At 37.9% G+C, this 22,500-nt stretch overlaps 1 protein-coding gene and 1 non-coding gene across 4 annotated transcripts in view; one reads left to right on the plus strand and one right to left on the minus strand.

Annotated features, from left to right (window-relative positions):
- LOC131127950 (netrin receptor UNC5C) overlaps window positions 1-22,500 on the minus strand; it is a 253,722-nt gene that overhangs the window by 56,771 nt on the left and 174,451 nt on the right. The window lies entirely within an intron of this gene.
- Window positions 13,889-13,960, plus strand: trnae-cuc (transfer RNA glutamic acid (anticodon CUC)). The gene has a single exon. It is a non-coding gene; the product is annotated as a tRNA-Glu (tRNA).

A 22,500-nucleotide genomic window follows, 5' to 3' on the forward strand; every position in this document is an offset into this window, starting at 1 on the left:
TCATGAGGACCGAAATGACCGAAATGAACGAATCTTTTTACTGAATGAACCGGAATGATCCGGAAATGAACGGTTTTGCCCACCACTACTACATCATGCTTTGACTCACTCTATTGCAGGATTCACTGATTAATTAATTAATTATCACCGTTTTGTGGTTTTCTATGGCCCATTATTAGTCAATAATATTGAAAAACAAGTTATAAGTAGTATTCTTAAAAGAAAACTGGAATTTTTTTTATTTGCCCATCATTAATAATCCCTTTTCTGTGCATTCTTGCAAGAGAAAACAAGTTAGTATGAGCTAGCTAACAATGCATATCATGGTACAGCTTTAACTTAAAAAAAATGCCAACAATGTTGCATTTGCTGTACATAACTAACCTGTATATTAACCATGACGCCTCGCTCACCAATTCATATCAATATTATTGGAGCGGAACCAGTGTTCTGCGTACGCGTCAGTCTCCACAGGTGGATGCAACCCGCAATTAATTGTGACCAAGTGGGTGAAGATTGTGTCAAATTGGCTAAATGTTCGCCGTGTGCACATCAACAGCAGCTGTTTCCGCTAATATGTGCCCATGTCGGTGTTAACTTTAGCTACAGTCAAAATTGTTGCTCATTAATATGGAGAAAAAACAAAACAAAAAACAGGCCAACAAAGTACCAGGCCAATCTGGCACCATTGGCTGAGATGCTTTGTGTGTACACTGTAAACCCGAATAAGTTAGCAGAACTCGAAAAAAGTGAGGCAATCAGTTGCACATTTTGGTTTGAGTTCAAACCCACATTTGGGGTGCTGGAGCCTATCCCAGCTGTCTTCAGGCGAGAGGCGGGGTACACCGTGGACTGGTGGCCAGCCAATCACAGGGCACATATAGACAAACAACCATTCACACTCACATGCAACATGCAAACTACACACAGAGATGGCTGAGGGTGGAATTGAACCCCGGTCTCTTAGCTGTGAGGTCTGCGCGCTAACCACCATTAATCATATTAATCAAAAATTACAAGTTAAATAAACAGAAAAGACAGATAATGCAACTGGAAATCAACATTTATATTTACTTCTAAGAAAATTTTGCGGGGGTTCTGGAGCCTATCCCAGCTGTCTTCTTCACCCTGGACTGGTGGCCAGCCAATCACAGGGCACATATAGACAAACAACCATTCACACTCACATTGACAATTTGGAGTCGCCAATTAACCTAGCATGTTTTTGGAATGTGGGAGAAAACCGGAGTACCCGGAGAAAACCCACAAATGGAATTGAACCCTGGTCTCCTAGCTGTGAGGTCTGTGCGCTAACCACTCGTCCACCGTGCCGCCCTAATCAAAACATATTAGTTAAAAGTACTAAAAATAGAACATGTTAAATGAACTCGACATAAGTAGAACTTTGAGTATGCATAACTTCATTTATTTAAGTACTTTGAACATTTTACAGTGTATGTGATGTTACGGGTGAACCAAAAAAAAGCCAAACTTTTAGTACTTCAGTACTTGCAGTGGAGATGGGACGTCACGCCGAGGTGTGAAAAACTAAGACTGCAAATGATTTCAGTAATGTGACTAATTTAGTACATGGAAATGGTACTGAATTATGATGATGCATGCTTAGTGGGTATCTTTTTATTCAGTCATCCATTCAGTACTTCAGTACCGATTAGCATAATGCACAAATTTAGTTAAATAACTAAATAACTCCACCACGGAAACATTAGTCAGCCTCAATGATGACACTTCAACTGCAGTACGAGAGTCCACTATGCCTGCAGCAGGCAAAGTTGGTTTCGATTCCAGCTATGGCGCCGGACTCGTCGACATAAGCAAAACCAGCAAGTCAACCAATTTAAAAACCAGTTTAAAAATTTAAGGATGCTGTCCGCCCACAAATAAGGCCCCCCAGGGAATACATTTACTGTGTGAGTCTACGTTATTTATACCGAATATGTCTTATCTTATATCTACTACATTTTATTGAACTGACACTGTAGTTTAGAGCTTTACTCAACTGCAGAGAGTAGTAGGCATCTACTCAGGCTTCAAGCTGTACAAATGCTTTTACATATTTAGTTTGTGTCACAAAATATAGTATACATATAATAAAATGTTAAATAATTTCTCCAATAGGGGTGCACGGTGGTCGAGTGGTTAGCACGCAGACCGCATAGCTTGGAGACCAGGGTTCAATTCCACCCTCGGCCATCTCTGTTTGGAGTTTGCATGTTCTCCGGGTACTCCGGTTTCCTCCCACATTCCAAAAACATGCTAGGTTAATTGTTGACTCCAAATTCCAAAGGGACTTTGACAACATCGCTTCTGTTTAAATCGACGGTTCATTTTCTTAGTGAGCACGTGCCTTTTGACTCGCTTTAATTGGCCACATGTCCTAATATTTCCGTACACGTCTCTGGAGATGATTCTGACCGTCCCGCTGCCCCGGATGACACGCTGGGAACGCACTGCAGCGACAACGCTATGCCATGCACAACAGCAGCCGGTGCAAGTTGGATGTCTGTTATGTGCATGGCATCGTGGGATTCCGGCGAGCTGTGACAGCTTAATTAACGACATCCCAGCATAAAGATCCAATTAAGTGCGCTGACATAAATGGGTTGCCATCGAGACTCGTGGCGCATCCTCAGTAAAAAAAATGCAATTCACCCTCTATAGAAGTCTTTTTCCTGCCTTTAGAGATATGTCTATTGCATTAATATTTATACATTAATTAATTTCTCGGGCCTCGTGGCTGAGGATGAGAAGCACAAATGGAGAAAACGGAAGTGTTAATGAGCTGCCTTACAATATACAAGACAAAATATGCCCTTAAAAAGATAATGCTCAATGCCGATTGTTGAGACTCCACAAGTCGGACAAAAGAGTATTACAGCCACACTAAAAGTCATAGAATAAAGACAATAATGTTCCAACAGGGGCTGCACGGTGGATGAGTGGTTAGCGCGCAGACCTCACAGCTAGGCGACCGCGGTTCAATCCCACCCTTGGCTTATCTCTGTGTGGAGTTTGCATGTTCTCCCCATGCATGCGTGGGTTTTCTAGGCGGGAGGCGGGGTGGCCAGCCAATCACAAGGCACATATAGACAAACAACCATTCACACTCACATTCATAACTATGGACAATTTGGCGTCGCCAATTAAGCTAGCATGTTTTTGGAATGTGGGAGGAAACCGGAGTACCCGGAGAAAACCCACGCATGCACAGGGAGAACAACTAGCTGTGAGGTCTGCATGCTAACCACTAGACAACTGTGCAGCCAAAAATAAAAATAAAAATAAAAATAAAAATAAAAATAAAAATAAAAATAAAAATAAAAATAAAAATAAAAATAAAAATAAAAATAAATAAAAATAAAAATAAAAATAAAAATAAAAATAAAAATAAAAATAAAAATAAAAATAAAAATAAAAATAAAAATAAAAATAAAAATAAAAATAAAAATAAAACATGCATACGCCACACAGAATCGAACTCGGGTCTCCTAGCTGTGAGACCTGCACGCTAACCACTCACCCAAACATGGAAAAGAAAAATGTAGAAAGAATTGGGCCAAAAATAAAATTAATGGCGCTATAGCATCACTTTATGTACACCACATTATGGAATTCTATGATCATGGAATTCTATGCGCCCCGCCCCGCTTTTACTCATGTTTTAACTGTGTATTAACCAATGAATGTTGTATTTTGGTGTGTCTTCTATTCTGTTTACTTGCTTTATTCAACTTCATTCTTCTGTAAAGTGTCTTTGAGTATTATGAAAAGCGCTATACAAATAAAATGTATTATTATTATATTATTATTATTATTATTTTTTCAATATTATTATTATCAAATAAGCTAACGTCACTTGGTCGCTATACACGAACTACGGCGCCACAGCGTTGATCCCCCCCAGGGCGTCATTCAAGCCAGAACTGCCACTGGTCATCCATGTAGGAATGTGGGGTGGTTGGGGGGGGGGGGGGGGGGGTATAGAGTACATTGTACATTTAACAATGAAACAATTCCCAAAGTGTGAGCAACAGCATTCTCCAAGGTGTCCCACACAGACAGAATTAGGACACATGAGGACGCCACCCGCTTGGACTGGGGACGCGCCTTTGGAGGCCTATTTATAACCTGCTCGTGCACCGCTCCAATGAATGATGCATGGTACACACACACACACACACACACACACACACACACACCGGATACATTTATTTGACACTACAACATCGCCTTGTGACTTATTGTGGTTTTGTCTTTGCTATAAGTTAAAATAGTGCATTTGTTTTGTGTGAGGTGACAAGGCGCTTTGTGGCTGAATGCTAACACGAAGAGGAGCTCTTTGGGAGGGAGAGAGGAGGAAAAGATGTAGGGAGAGTGGTGAGTGCAGGAGGAGAAAGAAGAGCGAGCGAAAGAGAGAGTGAAGGCGAAGGAGAGGAAATGAAAAAGCAAAGAAAAAAATACGGGGAAGAAAAGGAAAGAGGACAAGAAAGAGATGTGGAGTGGAGCAAGAAGAGGATATAAGGGAGAAGAAAAGGAGGGAGGAAATGGAAAAAGGAGTAGTAGAGAAGTAAAGAAATGAGAGCAGAGGAAAATAAAAGATGGAATGAGAGGTTAGCGGAATGGAGAGATGGAGGGGAGATAATGAGATGAGTGAGGAAAGGAGCAGAGAGAGGACGCGAGAGAAGGGAGGAAATGAGTTGGGAAAACGGAAAACAGAGGACAAGATGAGGACACGTGAATGATGTGAGGGGAGGACGTCAGAGATGAAAAGAAAAGAAGGGAGGGAATCAGAAAGGAAGGAAGAAAAGAGAAAGGGATGGAGAACAAAGAGAGGAGAGGAATGAAAGAGGAGAAGAAATGAGGAAAGAAAATAGGAGAGGAAAGAGGTAAGGAAGTGAAGGAAGAAAGTGACAGAAAAGGAGAAAGGAACGATGATGTCATCAATAGTTACCCCGCCACAATGCAGCGGAACCTTGGTTAAGGTCCGTCCCGCTTAGCATGTTTAGGCCACAATTTGTCCTAGTTTTGTATGCATTCTCTGGTTAGCGTCTTGTTGTGTTATTAATACACAATCTGTATTGGAAATATATATATTTTCATATGTTTTCCTCATGCCAACAATCATATTTTCACGTCCAAATATCAAACTATAATTGTAAAACAACAAAAACATTTTCAGCTGTCTGGAATGGCTTAGTTGGATTCACATTATTTCTTATGGGAAAAATATATTTGATTAGTGTCCATTTTGGTTAGAGTTTGAATTAATGATGCTAACCAAGGTTCCACTAAATTATTAATCACAATCAGTGAGTTTTGCAATTAGAACAACGTGGAAGTCCACCACAAGCATATCTGAAGGTTTATTATTATTATTATTATTTCTTATGAGAAAAATGTATTTGATTAGTGTCTGTTTTGGTTAGAGTTTGAATTAATGACGCTAACCAAGGTTCCACTGAATTATCAATTACAATCAGTGTGTTTTGTAAAGAGAACAACGTGGAAGTCCACCACAAGCATATCTGAAGGTTTATTATTATTATTATTTCATATGGGAAAAATGTAATTGATGAGTGTCCGTTTTGGTTAGAGTTTGATTTAATGACGCTAACCAAGGTACCACTGAATTATATTTTACAATCAGTATGTTTTGCAAAAAGAACAACGTGGAAATCCACCACAAGCATATCTGGAGGTTTATTATTATTATTATTGTTATTATTACTTATGGGAAAAATGTAATTGATTAGTGTCTGTTTTGGTTAGAGTTTGAATTAATGACGCTAACCAAGGTTCCACTGAATTATCAATTACAATCAGTGTGTTTTGTAAAGAGAACAACGTGGAAGTCCACCACAAGCATATCTGGAGGTTTATTATTGTTATTATTTCATATGGGAAAAATGTAATTGATGAGTGTCCGTTTTGGTTAGAGTTTGAATTAATGACGCTAACCAAGGTTCCACTGAATTATCAATTACAATCAGTGTGTTTTGTAAAGAGAACAACGTGGAAGTCCACCACAAGCATATCTGGAGGTTTATTATTATTATTATTTCTTATGGGAAAAATGTATTTGATTAGTGTCCGTTTTGGTTAGAGTTTGAATTAATGACGCTAACCAAGGTTCCACTGAATTATCAATTACAATCAGTGTGTTTTGTAAAGAGAACAACGTTGAAGTCCACCACAAGCATATCTGGAGGTTTATTATTATTATTATTTCTTATGGGAAAAATGTATTTGATTAGTGTCCGTTTTGGTTAGAGTTAAATTAATGACGCTAACCAAGGTTCCACTGAATTATCAATTACAATCAGTGTGTTTTGTAAAGAGAACAACGTAGAAGTCCACCACAAGCATATCTGGAGGTTTATTATTATTATTATTTCTTATGGGAAAAATGTATTTGATTAGTGTCCGTTTTGGTTAGAGTTGAATTAATGACGCTAACCAAGGTTCCACTGAATTATCAATCATAATCAGTGTGTTTTGCAAATAGAACAACATGGAAGTCCACTACAACCATATCTGGAGGTTTATTATTATTATTATTATTATTTCTTATGGGAAAAATGTATTTGAATCGTGCCAGTTTTGGTTAGAGTTTGAATTAATTATGCTAACCAAGGTTGCACTGAATTATCAATCACAATCAGTGCGTTTTGCAATTAGAACAACGTGGACATCTACCAAAAGCATATCTGGAGGTTTATTATTATTATTATTTCTTATGGGAAAAATGTATTTGATTAGTGTCTGTTTTGGTTAGAGTTTAATTAATGACGCTAACCAAGGTTCCACTAAATTATCAATCACAATCAGTGCGTTTTGCAATTAGAACAACGTGGACATCTACCAAAAGCATATCTGGAGGTTCTGCTGTAATGGATCAACCCACAAACATTTCCCTGCCCACTCGCTAGTTCTATCCTGCAGCCCCTCCATCCTTCTTCCTCTTAATTGTTGACATTGTATGGAAATACTGCCTCCTCGCTGCCTTACCATTCATTTATCCTGCACATTGAATTACCTCCTCTTCTCGCACGCTCTCCTTCCTCCAATGTGTTGACATTGTCTACAGTCTTTTATAATGGATCACCCAAAGATATCTACCCCATAGCCTTGCACTGCTATGTTGCCTCCTCCATAATCACCTCCCCCCTAACTCCCTATCGCTGGTGGTTGCTGTGGAAATACCTTTTTCCCTCCCTCTCTCCTGACGACCTTCCCATTGTTCGCCATCCATCTTTCTCCCCATCCCTCACACTTTCTCTTTACTCTTGAATGTTGACACGAGAGGATGAGTCCAATAGATCACTGTGAAACATCTGCACCTGTGTTAAATCTCTGAGTGTGTGTGTGTGTGTGACCTCCTTTTTTAGATGAACAACTTCCTCTTCTGGTGTGCCCTCCTCTCTCCTTTTTCACCCTTCCTTCTCCTCTATCCTTACAAATAGCAGCCTGCCATAAACATCACTATTTGCGTTATGAATGAGGAAGCTGGCCGTGTGTGTGTGTCAGCTTATTTAGGGTGCGTAGGAGTGTTGCTGATGACACTCCACAATCATTAAGCATGAGGAGGCTCTGAGCTGGTTGGGGGCATGCAAATCCTTTTAATTGACTCTCCAGCTTCTAAATGTGTCATTAAAACCATCCAATAATCATGATCGTATTAATATCATTAATAATAATACACCTGCTTGAGGCAAATGATGCAGGACTCCCAATTTTGTATTTTTTTTTTTGCCTGAGGATTAATTTAATGTGCATAAAATATCAGATTAAAGCAATTATCAGTAATAATTGTAGCCCAAATAGCTTCGAAATGTTGATCAGACACTGGCTTCTTATTAGAGGAAAGCATCACAGTTGTCATGGTGACCCCTCATTAGCTTTACTTTAGCAATGTACTGTATGAGTGGACCAGCCAGGACACATTCCATGCTCTGTTCGCATTAGCGCCGTTGCTAACTTTACTATTTAAAGTAATAAAGTGCTCAGTGGCGGCATAATGTATATATATATACATTATACTGTAATGCTATGAAGAAACAAATAAAGTTGTCATTTTTTGAAAATTAGGTTGTGGAAAAAGTTAGAATGTTATGAGAATAAAGAATAATGTTATGCGAATAAAGACTATTTACAAAAAGAAAGTTGAAATGAAATGAAAAAAAACATAAAAATTCATTTCATTTTACCAGTATAAAGTCAAAATATTAACAGCAAAAATGTTGTATTCCAGCGAGAAAAAAGTCAAAATTTTACAAAAATACATTTGGAATATCATGAGACGTTTAAGTGGCATAGAGTTGACATATTAAAGAAAAAATAATAAAATATTTTTAAAGTCACGCTATTATGAGAAACAAAGAAATCTAAATAAATCTGTCATTTTGGGAAAATTAAGTCAGAGAAAAAGTTATAATATTCTTGGAATAAAGTCAAAATATTCTGACAATTGTCATGATTTTATGAGAGAAATTTACGAGAAGAAAGAAGCTGAAATATTTGGAAAATAAAATTAAAAGACAAAGGATATTACACTTGGCCACTAAACAAAACATATCCCATACATGATATCGTTGTACATTATATAACAACTATGTGAGCCCCAGAGAGACAACATAAGGTACGCGCAGGAACATACTATTTTTTCACTTCCTTTTTAGCAATAAGGCAGAATTTATACTACAAAGCCGAGCGTGATCTGTCAGGTCACACTGCAGTGGCCTGCAGTCTTCTACCTTTAAAAGAGGAAGCTTTTCAAAGCATGGAGACATCTGGAAAGCCAGGAGCGACTTGGCAGTGTTTGATAAGCTAATATTTCAGTACAAAGCCAGAGTGTAAGCAGTGTGATATAGCGAACGCAGCTCAGCAAAAAAAAAAAAAAAAAAAAAAGTAATCATACTGAATTTTTCACGGCGGCAAACAAGTAGACTTGAATGGAGTGAATGTGTCAGCATCGGCGCTGGCGGCTCATAAAATTAGGAAGAAGGGAGATATGTGTATCCTAGCAAGCATCATGTGATAGTATTCAGTCGTCGAGATTTAAATGAATTGGAATGATAACGCACCGTTCCAAATGTTCCGGACGTCATAAAATATAAAATCATGAGTGGTTCTCGGTGCACTTATCATTTAAAAACATGTATATTAAGTACATTTCCTGCTATTTTATCAGATCACGAGGCAGAATGGTAGCCTGCTACTAAATGGCCGTCAGTTCAATCCCCTCATCAGGAAAGATACCCACTGAAAAGGTATATGGAAATTATTTATCTCCTTTCAATATATTCATTCATTTTCTATCCGAGCTGTCTTGGGGTGAGAGGCGGGGTACACCCTGGACTGGTGACCAGCCAATCACAGGGCACATATAGACAAACAACCATTCACACTCGCATTCATACCTATGGACAATTTGGAGTCGCCAATTAACCTAGCATGTTTTTGGAATGTGGGAGGAAACCGGAGTACCCGGAGAAAACCCACACATGCACGGGGAGAACATGCAAACGCCACACAGAATCGAACTCGGGTCTCCTAGCTGTGAGACCTGCGTACTAACCACGCGCCCAATTGTCCAGCCCTCGTTTCAATATATACATAACATAAATGTAAAATAGTGAGCCGGTGCTTAGAAGGGTAGACTAAATAGTTTTGCAGGAAATAAGTAGTGCTGGAATAGGTGCTGATTCTGGAAGATCTAAAACGTTTTCTGTTACTCTACAACAGGGGTCTCAAATGTGACACTAGTTTGAGGCCCCCGCCTTGATATGAAAGTTTAATGTTAGTGCGGCCCGTGCAAGTTTGATATGGATGCTGTATGGTATCATGTACCCAGAAAAAATTATTACGTTTGATTAATGTTCATGTTAAAGGTTAAATAACTGTTAATAGTTATCCTCCCAATCCGTGTGGAAGTGGTAAGTTTTTGGCTATTTAAGTTTAAAGGAAATAACTTGAAGGCTACCGTTTAGGTCGCTAGCTCTCTAGTTTGCGAGTTAGCATGTGTCTCAAGACCCTGCAGTTGCGCAATATGTTGTAAATAAAAAGAGTATAAATGTGACTATAGTCGTGTTTTGTCATGTCTACAGGGCTCTAATAATGCTTTGTTCATTTTAATCTGAAAAAAATAATTTGTCTACCCACCAACTATATGTGGTTTCTTAAGTTTTTATTATTTGCTGTTTTATTATTATTATTATTATAATATTTATTTATTACTGATTGATTTATTTTCTTTATTCTTGATTTGTTTATTTATTTTTCATCTTATTTTGTGCAGAAAAATAAAAAGTAAGATATTTGAGAACAGTGGAATGTTTTATCAGAGCTTTTCTTGTAGAAAATCGGAACCAAAGAAAAGTTTATTCATTTTTCTGTTTTTAATAAATGCGTTTTTTTTTGTTTTTTTTGAAAACCTGATGTGGCCCAGTCTCACCCAGACCCTAGTTCCAGTGGCCCCCAGGTAAATTGAGTTTGAGACCCCTGCAAAAGGGTCAATAAAGTCAATAAATGTGTATCCCTAATTGCAGTGGTTGGAATATACAACCTAGTGAGACAGGGAGTCACTATATGTCATCATGTCAATCATTCATAACATATGCATAAGGGTGAAGGCCCTCAAATGTTCAGTAGGCTAGACTCATCTCCAAAACCTAGTTCTTCGATGTAAAAGCGACAACAACAACTTTCAAACTCGACGAGAAGTGTTTTGTGTTTTTTTTTTTTTGGATGGGGGTGCTGGTGTCGCAGCATGTGTCACAACACGGTGTTCATTCATCCACAACAACACTGTCAGGACCGCCCAGGGCAGCGCGGGTAGCTGCTTGCCTGACAAGGCTGCACCGCCGACACTGTCATGTCACCATCAATCCGCACATTTGTCTCGGAACCGTGTCAAAAAGACGGCGAGGCCAGAGGAAGACGGAGACAGGGAGTGACAAAGACTGAATACAAGCATGGAGGAGTGGGAGGAAGGCGGGGGACGGGCGGACGGAGGTCGACGTAACGCCGAGGTGGACATCACAAGAGGTCGAAAGAAGAAAAATAAGAGCTAATCTGAAGTCCTACGCAAGTGAAGTCATCGTTGGACTTAAAAAACACCCTGAATCTACGTATAAACGCTGGAGATAAAGGATGTCATGATCCAAGACGTACCACATTAGTGTGTCCAAAATGGGCCTTGGGGCTGCTAATGAACCAAAATGGCTCATTTTTATTGATGATTTATTTGATTGATTACCAAACGGAACGCAACATGAAGAAAGTTGAAAGAGTTGGAAAATTAAAAAAATAAAAAAAAACAAGAGAAACAAACTAATTGAGGAAGAATGAAGTGTCAACATATTATGACGTAAATTTGTCATTTTACTAGTATAGAATTTCAATCATTTAAAAAAAAAAAATATATATATTTTTATATTTAATATATTATTATATTCATATTTTAGGTAATTTTTTTAAAGCCAAAAAACTAAACAAAATGAGTTACAATTTTTGGAAAATTAGGTTCAGGAAAAAGTTATAATAATATTGGAATAAACTCAAAAACATTATGAGGAAGGTTTATGTCATTTTACAAGTGAATAATTTAAATATTATTATTATTATTATTATTATTATTATTATTATTATTATTATTATTTAATTAATTTATTTTTTTAAGCCAAAAAACTAAACAAAATGAGTTGAAATTTTTGGAAAATTAGGTTTAGGAAAAAGTTATAATAATATTGGAATAAACTCAAAAAAATTATGAAGAAGGTTTATGTCATTTTACGAGCGAATAATTTAAATCTTATTATTATATTATTATTATTATTATTATTTTATTTTATTAAGCCAAAAAACTAAACAAAATGAGTTGAAATTTTTGGAAAATTAGGTTCAGGAAAAAGTTATAATAATATTGGAATAAACTCAAAAACATTATGAGAAAAGCATATATCATTTTATGAGTATAGAATTTAAATATAAAAAAAGATTTTTTTTTTTGTTATTTTATGTATATATCTATATTTTTCAAGCCAAAAAAAAATGATTTTGGAAAATTAGGTTCAGGAAAAAGTTCTAATATTGGAATAAACTCAAAACATTATGAGGAAAGTTTGTAATTTTGCTGGTATAGAATTTAAATATATATATATATGTATATTTTTTTAAGCCCAAAAACTAAACAAAATGGAAAAATTAGGTTCAGGAAAACGTTTCAATAGTATTGGAATGAAACATTATAATGTCATTTTAGTAGCAACCACAGATTTGTTTGGGGGAAAAAGTTACAACATGATTGGAATAAAATCAAAATATTATGGGAATAAAGTCATACTATTATGACAAGTAAATTTACTAATAAGAAAATGTAAATATTTGGAAAAAAGCCAGTAAAAATGGGGGAAAAGGAGCGAAGACATACTACTAATGTTGCATTTGTGTAACTTCTTAGCATATTTCCCAAATATCCAAATAGTCCTTGCATCCTTTCCTTTTTCACGATGTGGTCCTCACTGGGAAAAGTGTGGACCCCTCTGGTATAGAGGGAACAGTAGCCAAGAAAACACATGAAAGCAACTCAACGTTGTGCAACTTTAAACGTTACCGTCATCGCCGACATTTCTATTCCGTAGTCATTCTCAAGTCTGGTTTCAAACCTCAAACCATAGACAAGCACAATCAAAAGATTAGTGACTTACGTCACAAAACAAAACAATGCATAATGAAAAGCTTGTCTTTGGAACTCTAATTGCTAGTTCCTGAAAGGGGCCCGACAACGTACGGGCGTCCTCCATGAACGCCTGTGTTTCCAGTTAGTGTGAGAGCTGAAATAGCAAACAGCACCAAGATAAACATGTGCTTTTTCTGGTGCTTTTTATGGGACCTGGGAAGAAAATAGTGAATTCTAAACTTACTACATTACACAGCACATACAAGTAAGACATTAAAATTACTACTGTACTACTGTACTACTGGATACAGGTTTCAATGGACAATATTTTGTGGTTGGAATATGCAGTGCATTGCATTATATTCATAACTAGGAGTATTTATCCATGCATCTCATGTACTGAAAATGAAGTTTGCAGCTCTAGAGGTGGACAAAATAAGTTTAACAAATATATGATGGGTGCAACCATTTCTCAAATATTTGGAGTACCTGGATTTAAAAAAAAAATAATAATAATTGAGGATTTTTTTTCTTGCCTACATCACCAACGCGCTTATGTCAACCCACGCAGAGGACAAAGAAGGAAACGGATGATGCGGGAAGATTGATGAGGCGTGAGAGAGAATGCATGCAACAAGGCGGTGAGAGGAATGAAGGAAAACAAAGAAAAAAGCTGCAATTTTGTACCCAAAAAAACCCCCAGAAAATATGGCCAAACATCAAGTTAAACACGTCGTAACGTGGCATTTTATTCCCATGGTAACGTGACTTTGTACACGTTTGATTTCATCTGCAGAAAACACAGCGCTATGAATAAGTTCTTTTTATTTGCACTTAGAAAGAATATTTGTCTTATTTCTAGTCAGCCTGGATAAGTTGGAGATTTATAAAATAACAAAAAAAATAAAATTATAAAATGAAGTCTTAGTAAGTAAGTCTTAGTTCCAGTTTTAGATGGATAAATTCAGCCGTAAAAAGCACCATCAGACCCAAGAAAATACACTTTAATGTTGATTACTTACAGAATTAAACCAATTGGTTGTCTATTATTTAGATATGTCTTATTTTCAATTGTTTTTTTTTCTTGAAAAAAATTACAGTAACTTACTAAAATATTTGATAGCACCCCTAAAATATACATAATTACATTACATTCATGAAGCAATAATTAAAACTGACATTTTCCAGTCCCTGGTGGTCTAGTGGCTAGGATTCGGCGCTCTCACCGCCGCGGCCCGGGTTCGATTCCCGGTCAGGGAACTGATTTTTACAAATTTCCCCACTGAGGGACGAATAAAGGCATATCTTAATCTTAATTTTATATCAATAATGCAACATGGTATACCTTACTGTATTTATTTAGCTTTATTGCATGCAAATAAATATTAGAGATAGATATTTAAAATAAATAATTGAATATGCAAAACTTACTTTATTCATATATACTTTTACAAATACCGTATTTATTTGTATGAATTCAAATATTAAAAATATAATTGTATTATATTATTATATTTACTGTATAAAGGCATTGGAAGGTGCGCCTCATAAGTGAGCAGGTGTGTGTGTGTCTGTGTGAGTGTGTGTGCTTGTCCATTTATTCCTGCCTGCATACAAACACACCATTAGATAATGATCCTAATCCGCTCTCTACATGGCCCGGGTCCAAACGCCAAAACATTCCCTCGCAAACAATACCGAAAAGCCGCTCTTCCCTCCGAGGTCCCATTTGTAAATTGCTCTGCATCGATAAACCATTTTAATAATCCTAACAACGTGTCTATAAATGGGCCAAGCAATGGGAATAAATAAGAGATTGCTGACTATAATCTGTGGATTATGCTGATGATTTCTGACAGAGGTTTGAGGACGGAGGTAAAATGTGATGGGAGATGAGCTGCGGGGGCTTACTATGCTCACTCAAAGAGGATTAAGGTAAGGATCTATTGAAGGGGGGGAAAGCATCACGTAAATTGTTTTTTTTTTATGCTGAAAATCCTCCGCATAAACACACAGGTGCACAACCATATCAAGATGAACTCTACAGAGGATGCATGAATTTTTCATTCTTGTAATGCGGCACAGATGGAAGAATAGATGTCACTTAAAAGCCCAACGACTTGAATACACGGGATTTTAATTGACAATGTCACTAAAGCATGTAAGCGCCATCATGATACTTGCTCACTGCAGGGATGCTTGTGTAATTAAATGTGTGCTCAGTCTAATTCCGTATTGGGTGATGCCTTGACTAGGCACTTTACTTCATTATTAATTATTAATAACTGGGGGGAGGGGTCATTGCATTAATTATATGACTGAAGAGTCACTGTCTGTTTACTTCTATTGTGAAAAGTGGGGGTTATTATCAATTATTGCATTATCTATAAAATAAATGTAGCACTGCATGTTCCCTGTTGTAAGCAAAGATACTAAAAGCTTATTAACTTTGTGGATTATTTTTAGCTGCTTTGGTTTAATTCAATTATGTAAGACCGGAACTCTCATTAATAACTGGCGGGAGGAGTGACTGCATTCATTATACGACGCATACTGTTGGTACCATGTGTCCTTGCATAGGACCAGTGTGCCACCATCCTGCAACTTTCCAATTAGTTATTTTATACAAAGTGTCGGATGTAATTAATAACTGGTGGGAGGAGTGACTGCATTCATTATACGACACATACTGTTGGTACTATGTGTCCTTGCATAGGGCCAGTGTGCCACCATCCTGCAACTTTCCAATTAGTTCTGTTCTACAAAGTGTCGGGTGTCATTAATAACTGGTGGGAGGAGTGATTGTATTCATTACGTGACATATACTATCAGTACCATGTGTCCTTGCATAGGACCAGTGTGCCACCATCCTGCAACTTTCCAATTAGTTCTGTTCTACAAAGTGTAAGGTGTAATTCATAACTGGCGGGAGGAGTGACTGCATTCATTATACGACGCATACTGTTGGTACCATGTGTCCTTGCATAGGACCAGTGTGCCACCATCCTGCAACTTTCCAATTAGTTATCTTATACAAAGTGTCGGATGTAATTAATAACTGGTGGGAGGAGTGACTGCATTCATTATACGACACATACTGTTGGTACCATGGGTCCTTGCATAGGGCCAGTGTGCCACCATCCTGCAACTTTCCAATTAGTTCTGTTCTACAAAGTGTCGGGTGTCATTAATAACTGGTGGGAGGAGTGATTGTATTCATTACGTGACACATACTATCGGTACCATGTGTCCTTGCATAGGACCAGTGTGCCACCATCCTGCAACTTTCCAATTAGTTCTGTTCTACAAAGTGTCGGGTGTAATTCATAACTGGCGGGAGGAGTGACTGCATTCATTACATGACGCATACTGTTGGTACCATGTGTCCTTGCATAGGGCCAGTGTGCCACCATCCTGCAACTTTCCAATTAGTTATTTTATACAAAGTGTCGGATGTAATTAATAACTGGTGGGAGGAGTGACTGCATTCATTATACGACACATACTGTTGGTACCATGGGTCCTTGCATAGGGCCAGTGTGCCACCATCCTGCAACTTTCCAATTAGTTCGGTTCTACAAAGTGTCGGGTGTCATTAATAACTGGTGGGAGGAGTGATTGTATTCATTACGTGACACATACTATCGGTACCATGTGTCCTTGCATAGGACCAGTGTGCTACCATCTTGCAACTTTCCAATTAGTTCTGTTCTACAAAGTGTAAGGTGTAATTCATAACTGGCGGGAGGAGTGACTGCATTCATTATATGACGCATACTGTTGGTACCATGTGTCCTTGCATAGGGCCAGTGTGCCACCATCCTGCAACTTTCCAATTAGTTCTGTTCTACAAAGTGTCGGGTGTAATTCATAACTGGCGGGAGGAGTGACTGCATTCATTACATGACGCATACTGTTGGTACCATGTGTCCTTGCATAGGGCCAGTGTGCCACCATCCTGCAACTTTCCAATTAGTTATTTTATACAAAGTGTCGGGTGTCATTAATAACTGGCGGGAGGAGTGACTGCATTCATTATATGACGCATACTGTTGGTACCATGTGTCCTTGCATAGGGTCAGTGTGCCACCATCCTGCAACTTTCCAATTAGTTCTGTTCTACAAAGTGTCAGGTGTAATTCATAACTGGCGGGAGGAGTGACTGTATTCATTACATGACACATACTGTTGGTACCATGTGTCCTTGCATAGGACCAGTGTGCTACCATCTTGCAACTTTCCAATTAGTTCTGTTCTACAAAGTGTCGGGTGTAATTCATAACTGGCGGGAGGAGTGACTGCATTCATTACATGACACATACTGTTGGTACCATGTGTCCTTGCATAGGGCCAGTGTGCCACCATCCTGCAACTTTCCAATTAGTTGATTTGTACAAAGTGTCGGGTGTCATTCATAACTGGCGGGAGGAGTGATTACATTCATTTCATGACACATACGTACTGTTGGTACCACGTGTTTGTGCATAAGCGCGGGCAGCATGAATTTATGGATTATTTCCAGTCTTTCTATTTATTTCTACTTTGTAAGATGGCGGGTGTCATCAATAACCGGTGGGAGGAGCAATCACATTAATTATATGTTTGGCCATGTATTAACAATGGTGTCGTACTCAGACAGGGAAGCATATCCAACGTTTGAGTGAGTGAGTGTGCCCACAACTGACTGTGTTCTGTTTGTTTTCTCATCTGTTCGCTTGTTAGCAGGCCATTTCCTGGTTCATGGAGAGTAATGAACAGATGGGCAATGCCATTATGATTCTAAATGGGTGGACAGTTCCCTGGTTGTCATAGAGACTCAAAGTAGATGAGTCACATCATGAACAGCATCTCTCCTCCCACCAGTTATTAATGATCACTACCGCTTTGCATACCATAAATAAACCGAATGATTCAAAATAAGACAAATACTGTAAGTCGAGAAAGTTTGCGGTAATACAGCGTTTGTGGTACGATAAAGAAGGCTGTAGGGCAGTGTGAGTACCCAAGTACATTTATAAAAATAAAAATAAAAATAAAAATAAAAATAAAAATAAAAATAAAAATAAAAATAAAAATAAAAATAAAAATAAAAATAAAAATAAAAATAAAAATAAAAATAAAAATAAAAATAAAAATAAAAATAAAAATAAAAATAAAAATGGCTTAACATTAACAATATTTAGATTAACATTAGTTAACATTATTCGGAATAATAAGAAATGATGTAAGACATAAGACTCCCCTCTACAGTCGACAGTCCAGCAGCATAATATAATAATAAATAATAATAAAATTATTGACCCTCTAACGCTCTAAAAATGCATGTTTTCCCCGTTTCCTCCCACATTCCAAAAAAACATGCTAGGTTAATTGGCGACTCCAAAATTGTCCATAGGTATGAACGTGAGTGTGAATGGTTGTTTGTCTATATGTGCCCTGTGATTGGCTGGCCACCAGTCCAGGGTGTATACCCCGCCTCTCACCCGAAGACAGCTGGGATAGGCTCCAGCACCCCACATTTAGCTACTTTGTGGGATTCGGAACTGGAAGGCGAGTCGTGTCATACTGTGAGAGTGTGGTTCTACACCACTGCAAACTCCAACCACAATAATAAACGTTAAATGAATAGTTGTCGGCCGGCGACTGGATTTCAGTGCTATTTTGCACATAACCTGCTTGTGTGATCGGTGCTTTACGGCTCCCAGACTCCCACCACACTGGCTAGCCTTGGTGCTGGCAGCTGGATGTACTGCATGGTCTGCTGTGTTGCTCAAGGACACTTAAACCCTGACAAATCCCGTGGAATGATGTGGAGGTTTGGGAGGTAGATAAAGTGCCATGTGTGAAGGATGTCTCCATATGTCAACCCTGGTCAACATTAGAGTGATATATCGGAAGTTAATGAGGAAAAAAAGAAGAAGAAAGGAGTCCATAATGTTATCCTCCTGAAGTGAAGGATTACAGTCCAACAGATAAGGTCGAGTGGAGGTTGATCAAAAGCCATTATTCAAGGGAGCTAATTTAGGGTGCGGATGGAGTGGTTAAGAATGTGACAGCAACTTGACCCGGCTCCAGACGTGTATCCAGTTACTGTCTAACTTTACGTTTGTGTGTGTGTGTTAAGGTTAGACACGTGGAAAGGCCTGTCACCACACGCTGATGTGTTTATTTCCCTGCAGCTGGGCCAGTCACTCACACACACACGAGCCCACCTGCTATGCGCAGTCTAGTGGGCTCCAAGCAGACCTTTGGGGTCACTGCTGCTCTTTGGATTGCAAGTTTAAATGTGTCACCCTGTCAGACTGACGCATCCCTCTGCTGGCTTCTAATGAATGACACTCTGTGGGCTAAAGTTTTGGGACACATGTGCCACTGAAACTCACTGGAAGTGAAGATGGAAGAGAATATGCTGTTTTGGTAAAATGACTTTGTCCCTTAATCCTCATCAATAAACAACAAAAGATTTAAGGACATTGGTTTTTTTACATGGAACATAAAAGGAAGTTACAATTTTCCAAAATGTGTTGCATAAGATGCAAAATCAAAACGTTGCCTAGCACACTGATCCCCAAACACCAGGTCGCGGACCAAACAGGAAAGAAAATTCCTTCGGAAGCTAGGTCAAATTTGAATACAGGTGTGTTGCATAGTTTTGCATTCATTCATTCATTTTCTACCGCTTCATGAATGTTATAAAATGTTATATTTAAGTATGGAGTATTTATGAAACACTTAATACACACATAATATTAGTAGTAATACAAAAACAACCATTCATTCATTCATTTTCTACCGCATCCTCACAACGGTCACGGAAGGTGCTGGAGCCTATCCCAGCTGTCTTTGGCCGAGAGGCGGGGTATACACCCTGGACTGGTGGCCAGCCAATCACATCATATATATATTTTTAAATATATATATTTCTATATAATATATGTATATATATATATTTTTTAATATATATAAAATAATATAGGCGGCACTGCGGGCTAGTGGTTAGCGGGCAGACCTCACAGCTAGGAGACCAGGGTTCAATTCCACCCTCGGCCATCTCTGTGTGGAGTTTGCATGTTCTCCCCGTGCATGTGTGGGTTTTCTCCGGGTACTCCGGTTTCCTCCCACATTCCAAAAACATGCTAGGTTAATTAGCGACTCCAAATTGTCCATAGGTATGAATGTGAGTGTGAATGGTTGTTTGTCTATATGTGCCATGTGATTGGCTGGCGACCAGTCCAGGGTGTAACCCGCCTCTCGCCCGAGGACAGCTGGGATAGGCTCCAGCACCCCCGCGACCCTTGTGAGGAAAAAGCGGTAGAAAATGAATGAATGAATGAATAAAATAATATATATAAAATTATATATATATATATATATATATATATATATATATATATATATATATATATATATATTAATATATATAAAATAATATATATTCTATATAAAATAATATATTGTTATTACATTACTATATATATATATATATATATATATATATATATTATATCATATATATTTTAATATTTTTAAATATATATTTTTATATATGTATATATATATATATATTAATATATATAAAATAATATATATAATAATATATATTCTATATAAATATATATATTATATATTCTATATAAAATAATATATTGTTATTACATTAATATATATATATATATATATATATATATATATATATATATATATATATATATATATATATATATATATATATATATATATATATAAAATCTATAATCTTTATATATAAATATAAAATAAAAAATTTAAATAAAAAAATATATTATTTGGAATAATATGTAATATGTAATATGTATGTACTATGATTTTTGTTTACTATGATATTTATATGTATACAATATTTAGAATATAAATATATATAATTTTTTATTAATTAATTTATTTATTGGCATCATGAAACACATTGAATAACATAACAATCTCCTGATTGAGTGCGTCATCGCTGAGCCGAGTGTCGAAATACGGTCAACCTAACTAACCAAGCATGGTATGTGTGTGCCTTCAGAGATGGTTAAATTACCCATAATGCAACACAAACCAACACACTTCATATCGCTTAAAACCTGCAGGAATTTACCAAAGCTCTTCAGTTCAATGCGACTTTTAGGACACTTTTTACGGTTACGTTCTGTATCTAAACCACCATCATCTTGGTTTGAAGCTCCCACCAGCTCGAGAGAGTGTCTCATAAACACATAAAACATCAACACAAAACCAAATCAAACAGGCGCTATTTTGCCTTGTTCCTGCGTCTGCGTCTATAAAGTCGTTCCCATTGAACTGCTGAACTCTCCCCGCTGATTCTCCGAGCTTTCCGTCAGCTTTTAAAGGATTTCTATCCTGGTCTGAAGAGATTTACATTGTTTCTCAAGGAGCTCAGCTCAGTGTGTGTGTGTGAACGTGTGCGTCTCCCAGGAGCTTCAGACAACAGGAGGTGAGCGATGGATGGAGCTGTCAGAGCATCGATCGATACACGTGAGGTGTTTTTTTTTTCTCGCTGTTATCGGACCCAGCTTGACCCTGACCCTCTTGAGGGTGAGCGCTTGTGTTGGGGTAGCAGTTACTCGAAGCTAATCTGCCTCTTCATTCATTCATTCATTTTCTACCGCTTTTTCCTCACGAGGGTCGCGGGGGGTGCTGGAGCCTATCCCAGCTGTCTTCGGGCGAGAGGCGCGGTACACCCTGGACTGGTGGCCAGCCAACCACAGGGCACATATAGACAAACAACCATTCACACTCACATTCATACCTATGGACAATTTGGAGTCGCTAATTAACCTAGCATGTTTTTGGAATGTGGGAGGAAAACCGGAGTACCCGGAGAAAACCCACGCATACACGGGGAGAACATGCAAACTCCACACAGAGATGGCCAATTTTGGAATTGAACCCTGGTCTCCTAGCTGTGAGGTCTGCGCGCAAACCACTAGACCGCCGTGCAGCCAAACCAGGGCATGTTAAAAATAAAAGCATAATGTTCATTCATTCATTTTCTACCGCTTTTTCTGGTGCTGGAGTCTATCCCAGCTGTCTTGGGGCGAGAGGCGGGGTACACCCTGGACTGGTGGCCAGCCAATCACAGGGCACATATAGACAAACAACCATTCACACTCACATTCATACCTATGGACAATTTGAAGTCGACAATTAACCTAGCATGTTTTTTGGAATGTGGGAGGAAAAATAATAATAATTTTTGAAAAATAAATACAAAAAAAAAAACGCAGAGGGACTCAAACCCAGGTCCCCTGACTGTGTGGCCAACTTGCTGTATGAAAATTCAAACAGGAAAAAAAGGGAAAAATGGAAAAAAAAGAAAAAAGGGAAAAAACAGAAAAAAATGAAAAAAGGAGTTATTTTTTATTGTTGTAAAAAATAAATAAACACAGGAAGAACACGCAAAGTCCACAGAGGGACTCAAACCCAGGTCCCCTGACTGTGTGGCCAACATGCTGTATGAAAATGGAAACTACATTTACAACCTTGTACTTTGGTACGAGGTGCATTATTAAAAAAAAAAACAAAAAAACCTTAAACTGTATTATGGAAAGCAGGAAGTGAACAAATGCAACAGTTACTGATTGTAAAAGCACCAGATGTTTTTGGAATGTGGGAGGAAAGCGGAGTACCCGGAGAAAACCCACGAATGCATGGGGAGAACATGCAAACTCCACACAGAGATGGCCGAGGGTGGGATTGAACCCTGGTCTCCTAGCTGTGAGGTCTGCACGCTAACCACTACACCACCGTGCAACACTTGT

Source organism: Doryrhamphus excisus, linkage group LG3 (assembly GCF_037039965.1).
Source record: "Doryrhamphus excisus strain RoL-2023G ecotype Guam linkage group LG3, RoL_Dexc_Guam_v1.1, whole genome shotgun sequence".
NCBI lineage: Eukaryota > Metazoa > Chordata > Actinopteri > Syngnathiformes > Syngnathidae > Doryrhamphus > Doryrhamphus excisus.